The sequence below is a fragment of the Haemaphysalis longicornis genome, unplaced genomic scaffold (genome assembly GCF_048455015.1).
Source record: "Haemaphysalis longicornis isolate Haplotype H1 unplaced genomic scaffold, Haemaphysalis longicornis Haplotype H1 scaffold_13, whole genome shotgun sequence".
Lineage (NCBI taxonomy): Eukaryota > Metazoa > Arthropoda > Arachnida > Ixodida > Ixodidae > Haemaphysalis > Haemaphysalis longicornis.
The window spans coordinates 43,389,632-43,412,148 of NW_027526233.1; positions in this window are offsets into that span (position 1 = coordinate 43,389,632).

Here is a 22,517-nt window from a genome sequence, read left to right on the forward strand (position 1 = left end):
AAAAGACCGGTGCGTTCAATTTGTGTTCTGAGTAAAAACGACGTGGTTGCGCATTGTAGTCGAGAGTTCGACAAAAGTTGCGCATTATTTGTGAACGCAAAGTAGCGCTTTATTTGCGTACGCAAATAGAATCCACCAGTGAGTGGTCAATAGCGAGGGTATTGTGTTTAAACCCTTTTTTCTCGCTGCATTTTGTTGGTGTTAACGTGTTTTTCGGATGTGTATGCAGGTTAAAATGGCCGAATCGACGCTTCCTTTCAGTGTTTGCGTAAACTGGCCCAAAGGCAGGCGTTGAAGTATACCTTTGCATGCGTTTTTTTTTATTTATAGGTCACCAATTATTGTGTCTCTGAACTTAAACCATTTTTTGAACGTCTAAGGCACATTGCTGTCTCGAGGGGTGCCCAAGAAATAAGCATACATTGAGCAGAATTTTCAAGTGTTTTTCTTCTGCCGACGAGGCATGCGCGAGCAAAAAACTGCGTAGTAACTTGAACTTTCCAAGTTCTTCTTTCGCAATCAATTATTTTGTATCTATATGTCTATGTAGCACGTTCTTTCCTACTTTGCAATATTATACGCCTAAATTTTCACGTCGTATTTTTCCTTAGAGTAAGAGTATGAACAGTCATGAACAATTGAAATACGAACTGCGGAGCGCACGGCCGAAGATACCGGTGCCGTAACCTCCTGTCAGCAGCAGTGGAAAAGACACGGACATGGGCAGTAGAGGTGTCGGGAGTGAGGCTGCGTGTCCCACTGCGATATGTTGCCCTCTCCTCGCTTCCATGCTTGCCTTGTCGCCATGCCGCAAAAGCGCTAAAACAATTCTGTGAGCAATGCGGCGCGAAGTTAATAACTGCGGACACTGCGTGCTCGGGGCACACCAGCATCCGCTCCCCGTCTGCGCCGGCGTCACCAAGGGAGTGAAACTGCCTGTACCATGTATGGTACGAGGTATTCGGTCCAAGCGCCGAACCAACCCTGGTGTTGGGAGGAGGTACTAAAAACCTAGTGGCGCGTTGCAAACACATACGAGAGAGTCCATCTTGATGAGGACAGTTTTTGTTATTATTGCGATAGTATGCCCTTTGGCATAACGTCCTACAGGTACAAGTTGGCACCCGTTTACAGAAGGAAGTCCAGAAGACAGCGGTGGTGGGGCCCCCACAGCCAACGCTGAAGATCGGGGGTCTCCAGTATGCAGGCATGGGGCGCGAAGGTGTCGGGATCTCGCTGCAGTCAGGGAAGGGCACGTCTATAGCAGGTGGTTGGTGTCGGCGTCTTCGGCAAGAGCCGTACAGGAGGGGCAGTTGTTGGTGAAAAGCAAAGCGTTTTTGAGGGGGGGGGGGGTCGAGGAGGCTATATAGCGCCAAATTCAATTGGAATGCACAAGCAACGTAAATTGAGCAAGTGGATGATATTCAAATGGAGAGCGCGCGACCTACTTCCTGTTGCGCAACCCACCACATGATCCAAAGGGCAATTGTTGCGTTCTAGTTGGTGAAGTTTTCCCATCCACTAATTTTTGCACCACTTATTCTAAGTAAGGAATTTTCCCGGTTAACTAGTGCTGACAGCCTAAATGAGAATAAAGTGCGGAGCTTTTAAAGTTTATTACCTAAATGTACCATTCGTACAGTAAAAACACAACTTGGATATTTTACGCTTTCAGTCGCGTACAAAGGTGTAGGTTACATGGCCGCAAGCTAATATGTAGGTATCAAGCCAGTGCATATTTTTTCAGTGCCTCGTTTTTCAAGGTGTGCGTATCTTTTGCTGGTGAAATGGGAGAAGCACAGCCGGTAGCTGCTGTCGAACCGATTAAGTGGTGAATCAACCAGGTCTTACTTTCTCGCATACTGGAGCCAAACGCAATATTTGGAGCATCAACGTGCCGGTGTGTACATTTGGTTTAGAATGAATACTAGCTTTATTTCGGCTTTCAGCCGCACATAATATAGTTTTGACTGAAAACTGGCACCTGTATCCGAAATAAACGTTATCTGATATATTTCCATTTTTTCTTTCTTATTTTATTTTTGCTACAAAGACGACTTATCATGCCACTAATCGGAAAGGCTAATTTATCTACCTTTATTATCAGAGACGCGGATAGATATTTCTATTTTCTCGATCATAATCTTCGGTGGCAACGACCCACCTTTCCTCCTAATTCCAAAGATATTTCTCTAGACAAAAAGCAGCCATCCCGCACCAGTATCTCAAACAATTATGCATGCATATATATACTAACGCACTGCATATTCCTTTGATATTTCTCAGGCCCTGGAGTTAATCTGTAATAAAAACTTTATTGAAAAACCTGTAATGAATGAGTGGCACAGGTTCCGCCTGCATTGTCCAATTATTTATCGGCTTATAACTGCAACGGCGTTCTTGTGAAGATACTATAATTGCAGTTAAAGACGAACCTCAAAGCATAAAATTGAAGATAAATTTTAAATTATGTGTTGTAATTATTTTAATTACAAAAGTTAGTATAAACTTTTGCAGTTTTTGCTTCGTTTTTTTTTTATTGCTACAAATACCTTCTGCTATACCCCGTGGATTCACATGAATCGAGAACGCAAAACACATAATTGAAACGCAATAAATTATATAGCGTCCGTCTAAACTTACATGTGTAAAAAATTGATACAGTCTGTACTTATTAACATAGTGCTAGGAACACATGCTAGCAACTTATGGACCCTCCCTTCGAGCCCGAAGTCTATGGGAGATGATTTCCTTCAGCTGTGTACGTAAATAGGCTGATAGTAAAAACGATAATAATAATACTGGTAATAATGATTCAAAGCAACAACAACAACAACTCGTCCTATGAAAACAACTTCCAAGCAGGCAATCAAAATGTAACAAAAAGAGCGCGGATCTCGCGCTCACACTGTTCAATTAGTTATTGTATATGTTGCTGCGAAGGCATTTTGCTGCATACCGTGCATTCACTTGAGCTAAAATGCAAAACGCGCAATCGAAGCGCTTTATATTAAAAACGCACGTAAACAAACGTCTGTAGCTAATGTAGTCTCGGGATTAATTTTCAGATGCTCGGCCGCGCATGTCATGTACAATTCAAGACGCTAAAAAGGTAATCGGAATGTGATAAATAAATATAGCACGTGAATGCTCAATTCAATGACACAGCTACTGCTGCAACCGCATCCTGCTATGTCCTGCAAGCGTATTAAAAACAAACGAGCAGCATGAAGATCGTACCTTCCGTCGGCTGGGATCGGAAAGAATTTTATGCCGGCGTGGCGTGAAGAATTTCGACTCCTCTCAACACAGGACGATTTGCGATGACAGCGCCAACCCATTTGTGAGTCTGTTTCGAAGAAACAAACCTTATAGTCTTAGAAGGGGCCTGTTCACACGACAAGAAAGGCCCCTTTCCAGCGGTGCGAGGAAGGAAGGTGCAGTTCTCGTTTATCCCTCCGGGTGACACTCGTTTTTTTGCAATCTCAAGCTGCTCCTTTTCGGCTAACTTGCATATTAAAAACTTGTGAGTTGCTACGTAAACTGGTAATACATATATAATGCAACATCAACGTGCATTTATGCTCGTATGTAGTACAGTCCCTAAACGTTAGGATCACTGCGGTGACGGGAGAGGAAAAGGGCGAAGTTTCATCCCCCTGGCGTCACATTGCCGACATATCTTTGCATGTATGGTGCAGTAACTTGAGCAAATAACGAAGGACACCTGGGTCACGCCCAAAACAATGTTCAGTGCTACCCACTCGGGTTCTACAAGCACTAAGACGCCTGTCGAAAACAGAAAGAAAAGAAAATCGGGCTGCCAAAATTGTTGTGCAAAGGCAACTGGGCTATAGAATGATTGAAGGTGTCGAACTTCTTATTTTCTATGATTGTAAAAACTATGTTGGTAATTATGACAACGCGCACAGCGCTTGCAGTCCATATATAGCACTGCAGACAAATTATTCTGGTCAATTTGCTTTCTACAAGCATCAAATGCGCGAAGTGACTCAGCCATGACTACGTCCAACGTAGGCTTGTTCTTTTCAGACAGCTCATCGTGCAGTTCCACAGACACTGCACCAAGAACGCAAAACATTGCAGTGCCATCAGAAGTTAAGCGGCATGCGTTTTTTGCTTCCAATTTTGTGAGCTGGTTTTCTTCACGAAGGTATGACGAACGCAACAGTATGCCTGCCGAAAGCGTGCACGCGCTTCTCGCGCAAGCACAGGCTGCAGCTTGCAAGCACTCACGGGCCGCATTGCTCTCAGTGTGGCCAACACCACCAGCGGCGGCGGCGGTAGTGCTTGCAGCCTTACAGTGCTGGCAGCGCGCTTGCGGCATGGCGAGAAGGCAAGCCTGCGAGCCAGAAGAGGGCAAAATAACGCAGTGTGACACGCACCCTCGCTCCCAACACTCTGCTGTTCATGTCCGTCTCTTTTCCGGGCCGTTTCCCTGTGACGGCACGGTTATATCCGGCAGTGCATTCCGTGGTTCGTATTTCCATTGTCCATGACATTACTTAAGATGTATATGCAATATATGAGTGTAATACACGCGTTTTCATGCCTTCGAATCAAATACGTGCTCACATAAACTTTGAATTAAGCAAATGCAAAAGTAAAGTTTGTGTAACGCTACAATTATCATCGCGACAAAGACAACAATTCGACACCGCAAAACACACTATTACCTGCATGTTTTCTTCGAACCATTATTAAACACTTTACGCGCACACATACCACACGGCGGGTGGTGGCCATTCCGAGGCATCGGCCTCCACTCGCCAAACTTTCGCGCCTGCCGCTGGTGGCTGCATCATGGTCCGCTCGGTGGAAACACGCCAAGCCTGCCGAATTGCGCATCGGCAATTAGCGAGCGTGTGACTGCGGAGTTTCCAGTAGCGGCCGGTACTCTCGGTGGGGGCGCCCCACATCACTGATGGCTAAGTTCCCTAAAATTACTAATAGCATCCTCGATAAACACCCACCGTGGTTGCCGCCAAACCCGGCGTGGTGCACGGTGCCCAACGACGGTGCGCACCGGCACGGGGCATTGATCCAGGACGAACTGAGCGGTTCTACCCTGGCGTCATCTCTTAAGCTTTGAAATCAACTCATCAAAACGTTCACAAGTGCCTAAAAAGCAGCGTAACATAATACAGCACCACTACAAAGTGATATTCATTAAAAGGTAATGATTAAATGTACACGCAAGCAATATTCGTCACACATGCACGACAACGTACTTCACCGCTTCCACTAAGCAGCTGCCGACAATCTGCTTCTCATCTTCGTTCTGAGAGCCATAACGCGAGTGCCTGTTATGTTCCGCCCTTCCACCACAGCGAAACATGTAGGTCTTCGTGGTCTAGGCACTCCAGTAACGGTTCGTGTAATTCAATCGAACGAAACGAATGCAAAGCTCCAACTGGCTGGCCATGCATTCAGCCTTCTTTGCAGTACACGAAGTTCGCATCTTCATTTTCAATCTCCGGCCCCTATCAACGCCCGTTATGAGCCCGTCGCATCGCTGTCTGAAGAATTCGCAAGCAATTCATGCTTGCCAGCAACGATATACAGCCCGTTCCGCGTTCGCACGAGTACACCGATGCTACAATTCACGGTACCGACACATGATACCTTGATTCCGCGCAGTTTAGAGTGCTTGGCCGTTTTTGTAGAAATGTTTCTTTCACCTTCATGTCGTTATAGGCTAGTGTGAATAGATTAGAAAAATATACACATGCTGTTGTGCGTGTGTGCACGTACAGCGACGTGAAAAGTCCCTGCTTCCCCGACTTCGCAGCCGGTTACACTGAACTGCACTTGCGGCCGCATGTTCATGTGCGGACCAAGTGAAAAACACAGGCTTGTAATTCTGCGAATAGGCGCCAAATAAGACTGCAATGAATCGATCGGGTAAACTGAAATTACAGATTTGTGGCCTCATCAGGACCAGAGATCGAGCCCCTCTAGGTACAAATTAGGTAACTAATTAGTACAACTAATTATTCATGCAATACGTTTTTTTACCGGGCGCGGTCGTTTACAGCCGTTATTAATAGAGGCGCCTGGACAATTGTTTTTTGCTGGGATATATTCTGGCATATTTGTACATTGCACTAACACAGAAATACACCCGAAGGAAATTCGAAAGAGAACCAATGTCAGTATGATTATCAAGAACAAAACAATAACGTATATCACAAAAAATGAATTGGTGCCACCAAACAGATATTTATTGGAACAAACGTCCGTAATGATGTCGTGTAGGTGGCTTGTGCGGCTGACGCGGCTTCGTGTGAGAAAAAATGCTGGGAGTGGCATTTGGGTTTAGTTTTTTACGCCAATCTTTTCCAATATCCGTTGCTCAAATTGATCCGTGAAATAATCCTATTGACAAGGGAAAATATGACACCACCGAGTTTGAGATGCGCCACAAACACTCTCCGCAAATATAGGCAATAATGCATTTCAGAAGAATGTTAGGGACCATTCTAACGTAGCATGGCCAAATTCGTGTTCGCGCTTCTGCTCACTGCCACGTAAACGCTCAACTCGTTTACAATAAACATGTTTAACAAGTGTTTTGCTGGACAAAAAAAGGTTTGCTGAAAAATATATATATTCGCTCAGTGTGTTTTGGTTGAAATCGCAATGACTGGATACGCTGCGTCGTTGACTACTAAGATGAAGTAAGCGCGCACACTGCATATGTTCGGCATCACGTGTAATGCAAACCTAAGATGTAAGTAACAGACCTCTCTGCATGCATGGAAGATAGGGCGTACAGCCGTTGCGGTACAAATATGCAGTTAAAGTGCCCATTCAAATGTGCGCGAATTTAACAACGCGATAACAGAAATAGCGAATAAGACGTACGTCAATGGCGCGGTAACTAAATTAGCTGGCCTTAAATTGTTTTACCTAACCGAAATATTTCTTTTTCGTAACAGTTTCAATTTGCGCCGCACCGACCATGCACATATTACGCCGCAAATCACTCCAATGTCATAACAACGGGATAATACCACCCGGGTCGCTAACACACAAAACATGACTTCACGCCACAAAGAGCTTACACGCACTCTGAACGCACACGCTACATGGTCAGACGCAAGCTGCCGTGGGACAAAACAAGCGCGAATTCAGGTGAACACTTCTCGCGTCACGAAAACCTTACGACAGCCGACTGAGCATGCTACGCCGCTGATAGTTATGATGGAAGTCAAGCGCGCACTTGACAAATACACGGCCTCTTATCCAAAGCAAAGATTACGACGGGACGAGCTCGCCGCTGCGCGCAATGCCTACTCAGAACAAAAGGTGGAGGACGGTCGCGGAGGGAATGCGCATTTTTTCGTAACGGACCACCCAAGCTTGCGCAGAATTTAACAGAGCAAGAACAAGCATTCAGAACCTTACCTCGCGAAAGAGGGATGGCAGCGTCAGCCTGAAGTATGCCCGTTCCAATCTATGCAACTAAACTTTTCTTCTTTCTGCATCGCGTTTCCCGGACGGAATAACGAAGTGTTTTGCTCTCCCTGACGATATTCGCGCTGCCTTAGGCACAAAACATCGGCACCGAGAAGCAACATAAAGCGACACCGATACGAGATTTGTTTGGAACGAGCAACTAATTCTTCCTTTTCTGTTAGCTGGCCCCTACGAAAAAGCCGGCACTGAAGCAAATGAAGCTCCGTGGCTCGGGAGCCAGAAATGGCGACGCAGCGGTGTCGTTGCGCAATTTCAAAGCCGGGGGGGGGGGGGGGGGGGGGCATCGGCGAGGCGACCCGGCAGCGGAGGCAGAAGAAAAATACCACGTGACTTTTCTGTTGGGCAATGGCGGGCACCGCTGGCCGGAGACAAAGAAAATAGCAAAACACGGAGGAAAAAAGGAGCGCGGGTGAGGGCTAACGACGGCAAGATCATAGAATGGCATTACCTTAGTAATTTTAGGGGCCTTAGCGACAGCTAGGGACTTCAGTGCCGGCTCACCCGGCTCCCTCTACGGAGCGCATTCGTAGTTGCCGGGATCCTCGCATATGAAAGCGGCTTCAACTAACGTTCTGTCTCGCATATATGGAACGTAATCCTATTACCAGTGACCGGAAAGAAGACTGCATTTTCTAAAAACATGAACTCATGGAATTCCGTCAGTAAATGGTAATCGTGGTTCAGGACGGGCTGCGCTGACGACGCCGATTCAGCAGTCGTTCAGTGGGTGCACGGGTGCACGGGGTTTTGGAAAACGGTTGTGCAACGTGCTGCAAATGCGAATGTGCTTTAAACTTTCTTTTAGGTCTGTGCTTTGAAATGTAACTATTACTGCTGGCATAAATTACTCTTAATTATTTCAAGCTATCCTTAACCGCCATTTAAAAACAGACGTATTGTAAGCTCGACCAACGCTGTTTGAGTTGCCTATAGGGGCTCCAACTGTCCCGCCATCCAAGTTAATATGGCTGAGAAATCCAAATATTATGGCTCATCAATTTTATTTAGAAAAAAAAGTGTTGGTTTGCGGGGCGAAAAACCAGGCGTGCGTTTTGTTTAAAGTGATGACGAGAGGCTTCCATGGCTGGACGGTCAAATTCAAGATATGAAACAAAAAGACTAGGGCTCGGACAGTGTCCCATCAAAAAGACCCCCGAAACAATCGTCACGACAATAAAGGCGGTCATATAGTATACACACTACTAGGTAAAGTCAGTGAGTATAACATATCCACCCAGTATTTCATATGCTCAGGTATAGTTACACCCACTCCTCCCACACAAATTAAATACTAAAGTTAAAGAAGTTAACCAGGCGCGGTAGCTCAGTGGCTATGGTGTTGTGCTGAGCCCAAAGACGCGGTTTTGATTCCCGGCCGCGGCGGCCGCTTTCTGATGGAGGCTAAAAGCTGAACCACCTGTGTTCGAGTTTTCGGATCACGTTAAAAAACCCCAGGTAGTCAAGATTAAACCAGAGCCCTCCACTATGGCGCGCATCATAACTTGTGTGAACTTCGGCGCGAGAAGCGTCACAATTAATCGAAATACAGAAGTGGCTGTTCCTCATACACGTTTATTTATGAATTGTTAATTTAATGGGACGTCTCAACCGAGATAAGATGAAGTTAACCTTTAGCCGCTTTCGGTATTTATTAGCCGAAATGAGCGTGCGGGCCACAGAGCAGCAGTATTCAAAGGCGCCACCTTGCTCCGTGTTCGTAAAATCACTGAATCGAAATTAAGCGTGCAGTGCCTTCGTTAAACCTGATGGAATGATTGATCACGTGTTCTCCAATGGTATTAAGCTCTCACTGAACGTCTCTAAATATGTCTCTTATTTGTTGACACTCTCGTAACTGCTTCGCTTTTGGTCCACTCCGATTAGCCAGTTTATTATTTGAGCCAATTACTGTGACCGCGATGAGGACTAGCAGCAAGAATATTCGCTTGAGATACGTAATTTTCTGTCGAAAATTCTAGTGACGTGCACTTAATCCAAGGTGTGGTTGAAAGGAATTATATGTATTATTACCTTGACTAGGAGTGTAAGTTTCTGTGTCCTTCACAAAGGCAGGCTTAGCTAGCGCCTGCCGGCCCAACAGGTAGCTGCGTTAGCTGTCGGGCTGTACAAGCAAGCGCGCACATCTGTGCATAAATCTCTAAAATCTACGCACATACAGTAGTGAGGGAAAATTTTCTTTTTGTAAAGCCGTGTTTTTACGCCTCGCAGACTGCAAGCTAAAGTAGTGTGCGAGAAGCAGGAACCCACACAACCCAGCCTTAAAAAATTTAGCTGGGGCTCAGAAAACTGATGAGGTAACTGCTTGAAACTGCACTGGTAATGTCCCCAAAATGCCTTTCCGTCCAGGTCGCTGAAGATTTGTTCCTATTTTTCCTCGTCCTCTTCTAACTCCGATGCTACTCCACAATGTTCTACTGCTTGCAAGGTCCACTTATGAACCCTCTGGCAAATGGCTTTATAACTGTGCTGCACGGAAACTGTCATTTGACGGTTGACTACTTTTCTACAAGTGCCCTCGGTATAAAGACAATGCGCCACACGATAACCAATCCGTCCGAATGCCTCCGGAAGTGACTAAAAGAGGTATTACTGTATAGAAAAATATAGCAAGCGTGGAGGTCTTTTTGCCTATTTTTACCCGTTAATATTTTGCAGCGATTGTTTAAACGCTAATACAATGCCCTGCTTCTTAAGTTTTGGTAATCAACTAGGAACATTACAAAAAAACTCCACGGGTTTATTAGAGAAATTTTAAAAAATGCGAATAAAGGAAGAAGGGGAAAATGTGATCACAGTTGTACAACGCGCTGCAAAAATTGGGTGGTACGTCAGAGAATCCAACAATTTCCCCATTTTTGCATCTCGCAAGTAACAAGAAACCTGTGGCCCTGCCTTTTCGTTCTTGATGATCACACAGTGTGCAAAATATAAACAGAAGAATGGTTCAACTCAGTTCTAATCCAAACAACAACCTGACGTGCATGCACATCGCATGCACAATACTTGAAAAAGGCTAAAGAAATCAGCCGCCTCGAGCGGGACGTTTTGGATACGCCGCACGCTGCTAAGTTGCACTTCGAGTTGCACTAAGTTGTAGTGCGCTAAGTTGCACTGCTAAGTTGCACTGCTAAGTTGCACTAAGTTGCAGTGCGAGTTGCACTAAGTTGCACTAAGTTGCACTGCGATAGCACATAAAAACTGACTCTGGGACTACATTGGAAATGTTAATCATTTCGCAACTTTACGAGTCACAGAATAATTTAAAAATACCATGTAATGAATTACGGCCGTCGGTCTATGAAGTGTACGAGCGCTTCGAAATGGCATCCGCGGACGGCCGCCGCCGCGGTTCTGATGATGATGGTTAGGATTAGAGGCCCTCCCCTTGAATCGGGACGTCGGTTGCCCCACCTGACTTGCGTGTGTTATTCTACTTATTTGCCGTACGGTTGACTAACCTAATGTGTTAGCCCCGCTCCCCCCGCCCGGTTTAGAACTGCCCCCCCTTCCTGCCCTTATATGTAGAGCTCGGCCACCCGTCACCTTCGCACCATTTTCGGCGCGAAATTGGTAGAGAAACCGTCGCCCATGACGGAAGACGGTGACGTGACTGTGACATGACGGGGTGAAAAACCGGCTGTGTAAATGAGGGCTTACACTACTGAAAGGGCGCCGCTGTACTCCGTCACTGGCCATGGGTTTCGGAACGAACGCCTTCGCTTCCAGCCCCTGCAATACCGGGCTTTTTACAATACTCTTGTTTGGTAATGTTCTCTAAGCTCAATTCTGCGCATTCTTTTTCGTAAATATAATCGGTTTGATACCTTTGGTAAGAGGTTTAAGTCGGTTTGCAGGCAAGGAGCAGCCTATCACCACTTTTCATTAACGCTTTGCATCGCACCTGAATTACCACGCTTGAAGTACGTATCTGGGATCCGAATATCGCGATTTCGGAATAGATGGACGTGCCTGGCGATTCAGCCCGTTGCGCTATCTGTACCCTAAACGTAGTCTTCTTGGTCGTATTGCGAATCAAGACTTGCCATTGCTTGATTGCTTCTCCCAGGAACCTTTGCGTAGTACCACCAATGCGGCGTCGCGAGCGGTTTCAATGTCCTCCGGCTGAGGTAGGGATGGCGGTGGCAGTTGGTAATCGCAAGTGAAGACGTGACGCCGTTTGGTTAAACGTCGCCAACGTGGATGTGTCCATACAGAGTCGAAGCCTGACTTCCAGGGTACAAGAAGCAAGCATCAACACATACACACAAGCATGCTGTCCGTCACCTATTCCAACGCGCACGGTTGAATTCAAGTTGCTCACAGTTGAATTTATTGCACTTTGCCGCAGTTTCATTGAAGCACCGATTTCTTTCCGTCTTTCCACTGGACGTGCCAGGCGCCGATCGCAATACCTAATATTGTTGCCTTTCAGTTATTCGTAAATTGCTTTCTTTTTTCCCAAGCGTGTGTGATGTTTGAAGCAACCTAGATAATTCTTTTTGGAAAAATTCGAGGGAACAGAATTGCACAACCACAGTATGTAATGAGTTTCAAATGCATTTTATGTTTGTTGTTTGATCTACTGTTTGATGTCCCACTCCTGTTGTGTCTCGTTCACCGAGATAGCAGTATCTGCAAGTAAATAAATGACATAACATAACATAACATACCATAACATAACAAAACTTTATTACTGAAGGCGGACACGTCGGATGGCGTGAGGAATAATGGAAGGGGGGGGCGGAAGTTTAAAGGTTACATTCGGCGGTCGACGCCTGAAGAGCGCGCGAACTCCCACAGAGGTGTGTTCGCCGTTTATTGGCGTATTACAGCGACGTTCTTCAGTGCACAAGCCGCTGGACGCCGGGCGGGAGACACTTTAAACGGAGCGTTTGAAAGTGGGTGCACTCCCACGACATTTCGTGTACGGTGGGCGTGGCTCCTGTGGAGCACAAGGTGCAGGCAAGTGCGGGACAATTGTTAACCTTCAAGGGAGGCTACTTGCTGGCATGGTGGGATACAGAAATTGCATGTGAGCGCGTGCTGCGTGATGAGGATTACGAGTGCCAGGGACAGCCGACTAGCATCGAAAATAGGTTATCCGATAGGGAGCTAGATTTTTGGAGGCAGCAGGAACGGGGAAAAGAGCTCGGACTAGGTATCAAGAAGGACACGCATGTGCTCCAGCTGGAAAGGCTGAGATTCGTGGAAGAATGCGAAGAGGGGCACGAAAAACGGTCTCCACAGATTGAGCAGAGCAAACTCATGGAGAAGAGAGCGGGAGAACTAGAGTCAAAGAAAGCTGTCATCGCGGCACAGGCAAGGTTAGGCAGTTTGTTCTCCTTGGGACAATTGCTTGATTGGAAGGGAGTGCGGTTGCTGGCATGGTTGGATAGCGAAATAGCACTGAGCCCTAGTGGCGAAATGAGGCTTATGAGTATGAGGGGCGACAGACTAGCGATGAAATAAAATTATTCGACATGGAGCTAGATCTGTGAATCGAACAGGAGTGGAAAAAGGAGTTTGGCCTCAGCGCCAAGGGTGACACGGATGTGCTTGAGCGGAAAAGGCAAATTTCTGGGGAGGAAAACGAAGAGCAGGTTAGGGAACGTTTTGCAGAGATCACACAAATAAGACAAAGGGAGGACGATGCGGAACTAGCGAGTGGAAAGAAGCAGATAGGGTTGAAGCAGGAGGCGGAGATGTGCAAGGAAGAAGAGTTTCATGCGGGGCTCGAGAGGGAAGACTGTGCGGCGCAGTCAAGGAGCCAAGGATAGTTTGAGCCGGGGCTCGAGAGAAAAGACTGGGTGCAGTTAAGGAGCCGCAGAAAGTCTAAGTCAGAGGGCAAAATAGAAGACCATCGTCGAGAAAACGTCGTCGAGGACAGTGGGCCCGAGCTTTCGTCGGTATGGCGAGATGCTGGTTCTTGTCAGCTGTGCTCCGGTAACAAACGGTTTTGACTACCAGCGGGTACATGCTCGCTAGGCGCGAGGCACGTGGCGGTCAGCTCTCGCGGAGTTGAGACTCCCGCGGGAGAGACAGAGAGACAAGGGCCTGTGGCTGTTTGTCATGCTGGCCATGCCGTAACACGTGGGGTTCAGGAATCATCTCCCAGCAAACCACGCAAGTCCTTAGGATATCCACAAATGGTCCCAATATGCAATGCCATCTGAGGACATCCATGGGTTGTCCATCAATGTTTCACCCCAGATAATCTGCTTGTGGACATTCATGCGATATCACTGCAGGTGTGTTGTTATAACATCATTACGTGACATTGCTAGGACGTTCACAAGTTTACATTTTTTTCTTACATTGAGCATTCGCATTCATACCGGTGTACATATAGGGTCCCCAGCCACACCAAATTGTCTTAGCTCAAATCTCCACCTGTCCCCAGACTTCCCTTAAGCTTCGAAATATTTTCTGGCCTGTTTCTAACTCACATATCAAATGAAGAGTGGGTGGTTATATCTTTTCGAATTAATTTCGAATTTCGAAATCTAGTTTGCCCTTCGGTTTGATTCGCAAATTGAATTCAATATTTTAGGCAGCTTGATTGCTGTGTATGAGGAACAAACGCACGAGCGTAAATCTAGCGTTTTTTCATTGAGTTTGTATTAGGCGTGAAAATTCAAAATTGTTCAAGGTTTTTTTTTTCTTCTTGATTATTAATCGGCGCACGGCAGATATTCAGAGGGCAGAGGTTTAAATGTTCGGGTTGTCTCCATGGTCTGTAGTTGAATATCATTCAGCTCAGCCCACGCTGGAACCGTGCTGCAGGTGATTTTAGTATCGGGAAGGTGTGCCTTGACCTCATAAACTTCATTTGCAGTATGCAGATAATTGTGGGTGGTGATCACTGTGCGCAGCCCCGTTGACATCGGCCGCTGGTTCTACCAGCTAGGGAATGGAGTGGGAGGCCGAGCTGCCCAACGCCGCCTCCCATCGAATATTAGAGGGGCTTAGGGGTACGGGGTTTGGGGGCACGCACACATAATTTGGAAAATGATGTCGTTTTCGCCGTTTGCTCACAGGGGTGATGGGTATTGAGCAGGATACACGCGATGAAGGTATTTGCGACACAGAAGTGTGCTAGTTCGAAGGAGCCGACACAAGTGTTCTTCCGTTGAAGAAAGTGAGGGTTGGGTTACAGGGTATTTCTGGCAGGGGGATAAAATAGTCCGCGGTGCACGTAATAATGTGTGCACATAATAAAGTTCTAGAGTGGACTAGGCTCCGTGGTTAGGGGTAACAGAACGGTCTTCTCGGGCAGTAAGATGTCGAGCTGCTGTGTCAGCCGGCTCAATACACCCAAGCTGGTGTGGGCAGGTGTCCGCACGAACTGCAGGGATTTGTGGAAATGGAACAAATAGTTATGTGCATGACGAGCTCATTGTGTGAAAGTACTCATGAGTCATGTGTTCCAGTTTTACGCATTTCTTATTTATTTTTCTGAAAAAAATACGGCTGAAAAGCAGCTTATTTAGCGCTTAGTTATCACAGCGAACTGCCTGGAACTTGGCTCTGAGAAAAAGTGTGTACGTTGCAAAGAATTGCACGCGCTAGAGATCTTAGGAAAAAATTAGTAAAATTGGCCGCTAAGACGACTATTAATATGCCGTGTTTTATTTACATGTATTAATTAGCCCTCGGAAAGAAATATTGTTTAAATGTGTCACAATGAGAAATGAATGGCCTCACACATTTACCGTGGTTTGTATGACTGGAATGATGATAAGGTGGTTTGAGATACTCGTCTCTATCTAATTTCAAACCGCCGTGAACAAGCACAAAAATAAACCTTCAATCGGCGATCCAACACCTGCATTCCAAAGTTGGAATGCACGCTTTGATGCGTAAATCACTAACACTGTTGCCTCGAATATTTGGAATAAATAAACAGGAGAGCCATGTCCTGGATTCGTTCAAGTTTGTAAGAGAGCCATGCTGCAGAACTCAAGAATCGATCGTCCAGGCCCTTGTATGCAGTGAGTTTCACATCAGGCGTTGCTCTGGAAAATTTTCGGCGTAAAAAACCCAGTTGCCTATATGCCTTTGAGCAGACGTTATCAATACAGACGGTCCACATTAAGTCAGATGTCAGTGTAACGCCAAGATATTTCGCGGTATCAGTTCGAATTAGTATATTCCCCCCTGGACTGTAAGTAAAATTCCGAGGTGTCTTTTTTCGAGTTAGTGTAACGAATGTCGTTTTACTTGCGTTAACATTCCTCCCCCATGTATCGCACCAGGCAACGATGTTAGACAGAAATCAGTTTAGTCGCAATTGGCAATCCGTTTCATGCACAGTGGTATAAATTACACAATCGTCGGCAAAACGCCGAACAGTCACTCCAGGTTCTGCACACGAATAGATATCATTTATGTAAATAAAAAAAAGTGTAGGCCCAAGGACTGATCCATGCGGCACCCCTGAAAGTACCGTTAAGGAATTGGACTTAGCGGTATTTATTGTAACAAATTGGGTGCCAAGCGAAAAAAAGATGCGAAAGACTCATGATACCACGTTAATATTTATGCCTGTCAGTCTAAGTTTCGTTAATAATTTACTGTGGGGAACCCGGTCGAAGGCCTTAGCAAAATCAATAAATATTGCATCTGCATGGAACCTTGAGTTAATGACCGATGCGAAGGCGTGGGTGATTTCAAGCAATTGTGTTGCGGGGGACAGTCCTCTGCGAAAGCAATGCTGTTTAGGAAAGAGCAGGTTGTTATTCTCCAAGCAAGTTTCCATTGCTTTATTAATGATATGCTCTAGTAGCTTGCAGCATGTACGTGTAATTGATATGGGCCTGTAATTATCAATGCGCATTCGATTGCCCAGTTTGTAGACTGGTTTAATTCTAGCAGAAACCCAGTCAGCAGGCTTTGACATGTTCTGAGCGAGGCTGTGAAAATTACACACAACAAAGGAATCAGCTGCGCGGCATACCATTTTAAGAACGAATTGGACACCTTGTGCGGGCCGGCCGATTTTAAAGCAAAGCTTTTTACCTCTACCCCCCAAGGGTTCTTTCGCGACCGTTGGTGTCACCAGAAAACTCCCGCAAACAACTAAAATACTTTAATGCACCGCCAGGAATCGAACCTGTAACTAACAGAGTACCAAAGCAAGAGCCTGTAGTCTTACCGATTTAGCTATGAGCCCACGAGGAGGCGGTGAAGACGAGTGGTGCACTCACCAAGCATATCTACGGGTTTAACCCCTGCATTCTCGCTAAATGCCACGCGATAGCGATTAAAAGTAGCTCACACCAACCTAAGGCATCTCACTTCTAGTACGCCAATGGGACTGTGGCTTCCAGTGTTCGCATAAAAAATCTCAATTCCTCGTCATCCGCCCTCACGTCAGACGATACCTGAAGGAACACATTCAAATACTGCTTGGTGGCCAGGCCATCACTCCAAGCCCCAGCATCAAAATCCTGGGCCTACACCTTCAGGCCAACAGCAAGAGTAACCTATCCTTGCAGCGCCTCAAACGCAGCACCAATAAATCATACACATAATCAGGCGAGTTGCCACCAAGAAGCGAGGCCTCAAGGAATCCGACACCTTTCGATTAGTTGAAGCTTTCGTCCTCTTGAGAATCACTTAAGTAAACCCCCTGTCTTCTTCTCGTCAAGGAGGACATATAGATGCTTTATAGAACGATTAGAAAGACGGTTGCGCAAGCCATTACTCTTCCCATGAGTGCGCCACAGAGAGGCTGCTTAGCACGGGGCTCTACAATACGGTGAAAGAGCTGATAGAGGGTCATCTTTCTATCCAGACGCTCCGAATAAGCAGAACTGCGACGGGTCGCCGCATCTTTCACCATATTGGCTGGGCAGCACACAATGTCACTCCGCTTGATGTACTCCTGGGCTTTTGGCGACAAGAAATAAATATGCTCCCTTTGCTTAGAAATATGAACCCCTCAGACGACGAGGGTCGCCGACAAGCAAGGGCTCAAGCGCTCAACACCACCCTCGGTGGGGCTCATGCATTTATCTACACAGATGCCTCCAAACCTCGTAGGCAGCAGTAGGCCATTATCGTGGCTACCTCCAGAACCAACCTCCTTGCTTGTGCCTCATTCAAGACCGAAGACATGATGGCAGCAAAGAGGCAGCTATCGCCATGGCTCTCAACCAGGGGTTCGTAACGTAGTCACCAATTCCCAACAAGCCTACCGGAACTACCTGTCGGGTTTGGTGTCCCGGCCTTCACTGCGTGTGCTAAAAAACCACTCCCCAAATTATTCCGTACAGCTCATCTGGACACCCGCTCACACTTCCATGGAAGGCAACGAATACGCCTACCAAGCCTGCACTTTCACCGCCCGTGCTATGGAGCTGCACGAGGACAGTCACCCGCTTGTCTCCTTCAAGGACATTACCCAGAATTATCGCCTTCTGAAGCAGAGCCTACCTTCGCCTTACTCTGACCTTTCCATAGAACCACAAACTACCCTACGGCTCATACAATCCGGCTCCTTCCCATACCGGACGCGTCTTCACTTAATGCACCCGAATCGCTACGGCGCTGAATGTAAATTATGCTCATAAGTAGGAACACTCTGCCACATAATCGGGGTCAGCGACTTCACCCAAGAGCACCCTCCTCTCTTTCCGTTAACTACCGAACAAAAGCAATGGGAGATGCTGCTGTCCAGCCCCTCTCTGCCTACCCAGCTTCAGCCTGTGGACAGAGCACAGGCGGCGCGCACTGAATATTGTCACGAAGACAAGGACGATGCAGTGGTGTTGAATGAGAAACACGTTTATTGGAGCGAACTTGTGCTCCCCTAACAACTCAAAAGAATACAGAGGCGGCGAAGCAGCGGTCAACAAAGTGACTTGCACAGGCGAGTGTCGTCGAATCGAATGCCCCGGCGTCCGCACTGCAGGCTTTTTATCTTTTGGCGCGCGTGGTTCTTGAAACGTCGATTCGCATCGAGAACATAGTAGATCCAAGAAGATTATTCTGGGCTGTTCCCGTTAGATCGGAATGCTCTCCCTATCACAACAGATAACACATGCGGCACAGAAAGAAAGAACGGAACACGCGCTTCCCTTGGCGCAGAGATAACACAGACCGGCGCAGCCGGGCGGTAAAAGCAAAACACAAATAAACAAACCCAATGTATGGTTCGCGGCATTACCCCCCCCTCTAAGAGTGCATCGACCCGATGCTAACATAAGCGACAGTCCGAACAAATGAAAAAGTTCGTCATCGTGCGTAGAAAGGTTTTAAGCGAACCACGTGGACGACTTCAGGCCGCGTGCGTCGTCGTGATGTGCCGGAGTCACCACCGGGAATCACTTCGTAGGTAAGTTGGCGAACACGTCGTAGAATCTGGTAGGGTCCGAAATACCGTCGCAGGAGCTTCTCACTGAGTCCGCGTCGTCGGATGGGAGTCCAAACCCACACACGATCCCCTGGTTGGTACTCGGCGTCTCGGCGTCGGAGGTTGTAGCGGCCCGCATCCACCAGCTGCTGGTCCGTTATACGAACTCGAGCGAGCTGGCGGGCCTCCTCCGCACGTTGAAGATATCCGTGGACGTCGGCGTTGAGGTCGTCGTCTTCTACGTGCGGAAGCATGGCGTCGAGCATCGTAGTCGGCCTTCTACCGTAGACAAGCTCGAACGGCGTCAGCTGTGTCGTCTCCTGGATAGCCGTGTTGTACGCAAACGTGACATACGGGAGCACTTCGTCCCAAGTCTTATGTTCAACGTCAACGTACATTGACAGCATATCTGCGATTGTCTTGTTCAGACGTTCTGTTAGTCCGTTCGTTTGGGGGTGGTACGCCGTTGTTCTTCGGTGATCCGTGTTGCTGTAGCGTAATACTCCTTGCATCAGCTCCGCAGTAAATGCCGTTCCGCGGTCTGTGATTAGGACTTCCGGGGCTCCATGTCGCAGCACAACTTGGCTTATAAAGAACTTCGCCACTTCTTGTGCAGTCCCCCTCGGAAGAGCGGCGGTCTCTGCGTAGCGCGTCATGTAGTCTGTCGCTACGACAATCCACTTGTTCTGTGATCGTGACGTAGGGAACGGGCCTAAAAGGTCCATTCCAATCTGTTGAAATGGTCTCGATGGGACGGCGATCGGTTGCAGAAGTCCGGCGGGTCTTGTCGGCGGCGTTTTTCGTCGCTGGCAGTCACGGCAGCTCCGGACGTAGTGGGTGACGTCAGAGGTAAGGCCGGGCCAGTAGTACCTCGCCTTGATTTTTCCAATACTGCGGGCTGTGCCCAGATGTCCGGAAGACGGGTCGTCGTGGCACGCTTCCAAAATTTCGTCACGAAGGTCCGCGGGGATGACGAGAAGGTAATTCGCTCTTGTTCCGGGGCTGAAATTCTTCTTCACAAGGACGGAGTTTCTCAGGCTGAATGCTGGTAAACTGCGTTTGAAGGTCCTAGGAACGGCAACGTTGCATCCCTCGAGGTACTCGATTATGACTCGTAAGTCGGGGTCGGCACGCTGCTGGGCGGCTAGGTCGCTCTCCGTCACGATCCCGAAGAACGCGCTGTCTTCATCAGAGTCTTGTGGTGGTGGGTCGACGGGGGCGCGGGACAGGCAGTCGGCGTCGGAGTGTTTCCTGCCGGATTTATAAACGACTGTAACGTCGAACTCCTGCAGGCGCAAGCTCCACCGCCCAAGACGGCCAGAGGGGTCCTTCAAATTGGCGAGCCAACACAGCGCATGGTGGTCTGTTACAACCTTGAATGGCCTTCCATACACGTATGGGCGAAATTTTGAAATCGCCCATATAATAGCCAGGCACTCTTTCTCAGAGGCAGAATAGTTTTTCTCCTCCTTCGACAGACCACGGCTAGCATAGGCGATTACCCTTTCGCAGCCGCTTTGCTTTTGGACAAGGACGGCACCCAAGCCTATATCACTGGCGTCCGTATGCATTTCCGTTTCGGCATTTCCGTCGAAATGAGCGAGCACGGGCGGGCTTTGCAGGCGTTTTTGCAGCTCGCCGAATGCTTTTTCTTGGTCGTTTTCCCAGCTGAAAGGGGTGCTATCTTTCGTCAAGCGCGTGAGTGGCTCTGCAATGCGTGCGAAGTTTGCGACGAAGCGCCGGTAGTATGCGCACAGCCCGAGAAATCTCCGCACGCCCTTCTTGTCTTTTGGCCTTGGGAAGTTCGCAATGGCTGAAGTTTTTGCCGGGTCAGGTAGGACTCCCGCGGCGTTGACGACGTGGCCCAAGAACTTGAGTTCCCCGTATGCGAAACGGCACTTTTCAGGCTTCAGCGTCAACCCCGACGTACGAATGGCCTCGAGTACAGACTCCAACCTTGCAAGGTGTTCGTCGAAAGTCCGGGCGAATACCACTACGTCGTCGAGGTATACGAGGCAGGTGTGCCACTTAAGGCCAGCTAGCACAGTGTCCATGACTCTTTGAAACGTCGCTGGTGCTGTGCACAGCCCAAACGGCATCACCTTGAACTCGTATAGGCCGTCTGGGGTTATAAATGCAGTCTTCTCCCGGTCTCTCTCGTCCACTTCAATTTGCCAGTAGCCGGTCTTCAGGTCCATCGATGAGAAGTACTTCGCGTGGCAGAGGTGGTCGAGGGCGTCGTCGATTCGGGGGAGGGGGTACACGTCCTTTTTCGTGATTTTGTTCAGTCGCCGGTAGTCAACGCAAAACCTTAATGTGCCGTCTTTTTTCTTTACCAGTACGACGGGCGCAGCCCAGGGGCTTTTCGATGGCTGTATAATGTCATCGCTCAGCATGTCGTCGACTTGAGTCCGGATGGCTTCCCGTTCGTGTGAAGAGACGCGGTACGGTGACTGTCGGGTAGGTCGGGCTCCATCTTCGGTTATTATTCGGTGCTTCGCTAGAGGGGTCTGACGTAGTTTTGCGCTCGACGAAAAACATTCGCTATAGCGACGCAGCAAAGCCAATAATTTTTTCCGTTGTTCTTGCGGTAGCGCCGGATTCACGTCGAATGGCTGCGGGAGCTTGAATGTTTCTACGGGTGTGCGTTCAAAGTCGGCGACTGCGATCACATCACTTGCTTCTTGCGTTTCTTCGAGGAACGCAATTGCAGCTCCCTTGTTTAAATGCTGGTACTCTTCGGTGAAATTAGTGACCAAAACGTGAGATTGGCGTTGCTTAAAGTGCGCAATGCCTCTTGCGACGGAGACACCGCGGTCGAGAAGCAACCTTCGATCACTCTCTACGATAGCGTCGATGTCAGAAGCAGCATCCTCACAGTAGACGGCGATCATCAAGCTTGCGCGGGGTGGCAGGGTGATGTGATCGTCGGCGATCCTGACAGCAGCACGGTGATCGGGGTTCGGCTGCGGTGTCGTGGAGTGATTGGAGGAAAATGTTATCGACTTGGTCTGCAGATCAATTATTGCGCCGTTGTCCGTCAAAAAGTCCATTCCGAGAATCACGTCGCGGGAGCAGTTAGGCAGAACGACGAACGCCGCAGGGTACGTTGTGCCGTCTATGGTGACGCGCGATGTGCACGTTCCACTTGGCGTCACGAGGTGGCCTCCTGCTGTGCGTATGTGCGGACCGTCCCATCTGGTCATAACTTTCTTCAGTTTAGACGCAAATGGTCCGCTCATTACCGAATAGTCAGCTCCCGTGTCTACGAGGGCGACTACGTCAAAGCCGTCGATGGACACCTTGACGTCAGATGCAGTCGTCCTCGAGTTGCGGGTTCGTCGGGGCGTCGTATCTCTGCTTGTACGTGTTGATGGTCGGGCACTGTGCATCGTCGTTGTCGTCGTCTTCTCAACGGACGTCTTGGTCAGGTCGGGTACGCGTCGCGCCGTGTAGCTGTCGTCGTGTTCAGGAGTCTCGTTAGGGCTAGGTCGGGTCGTCGGGATGAGGGCATGTCGTGAATGATGGTCTTCAGCGAGTCGCTGCGTCGTTGGAGGGTTTTCATTTTTCCGCCGTTGTGCAACTTTACCTCCCGAAGTTGCTGCTTTTAGTTTCCCCCGCGTGGGCTGGGGGACCT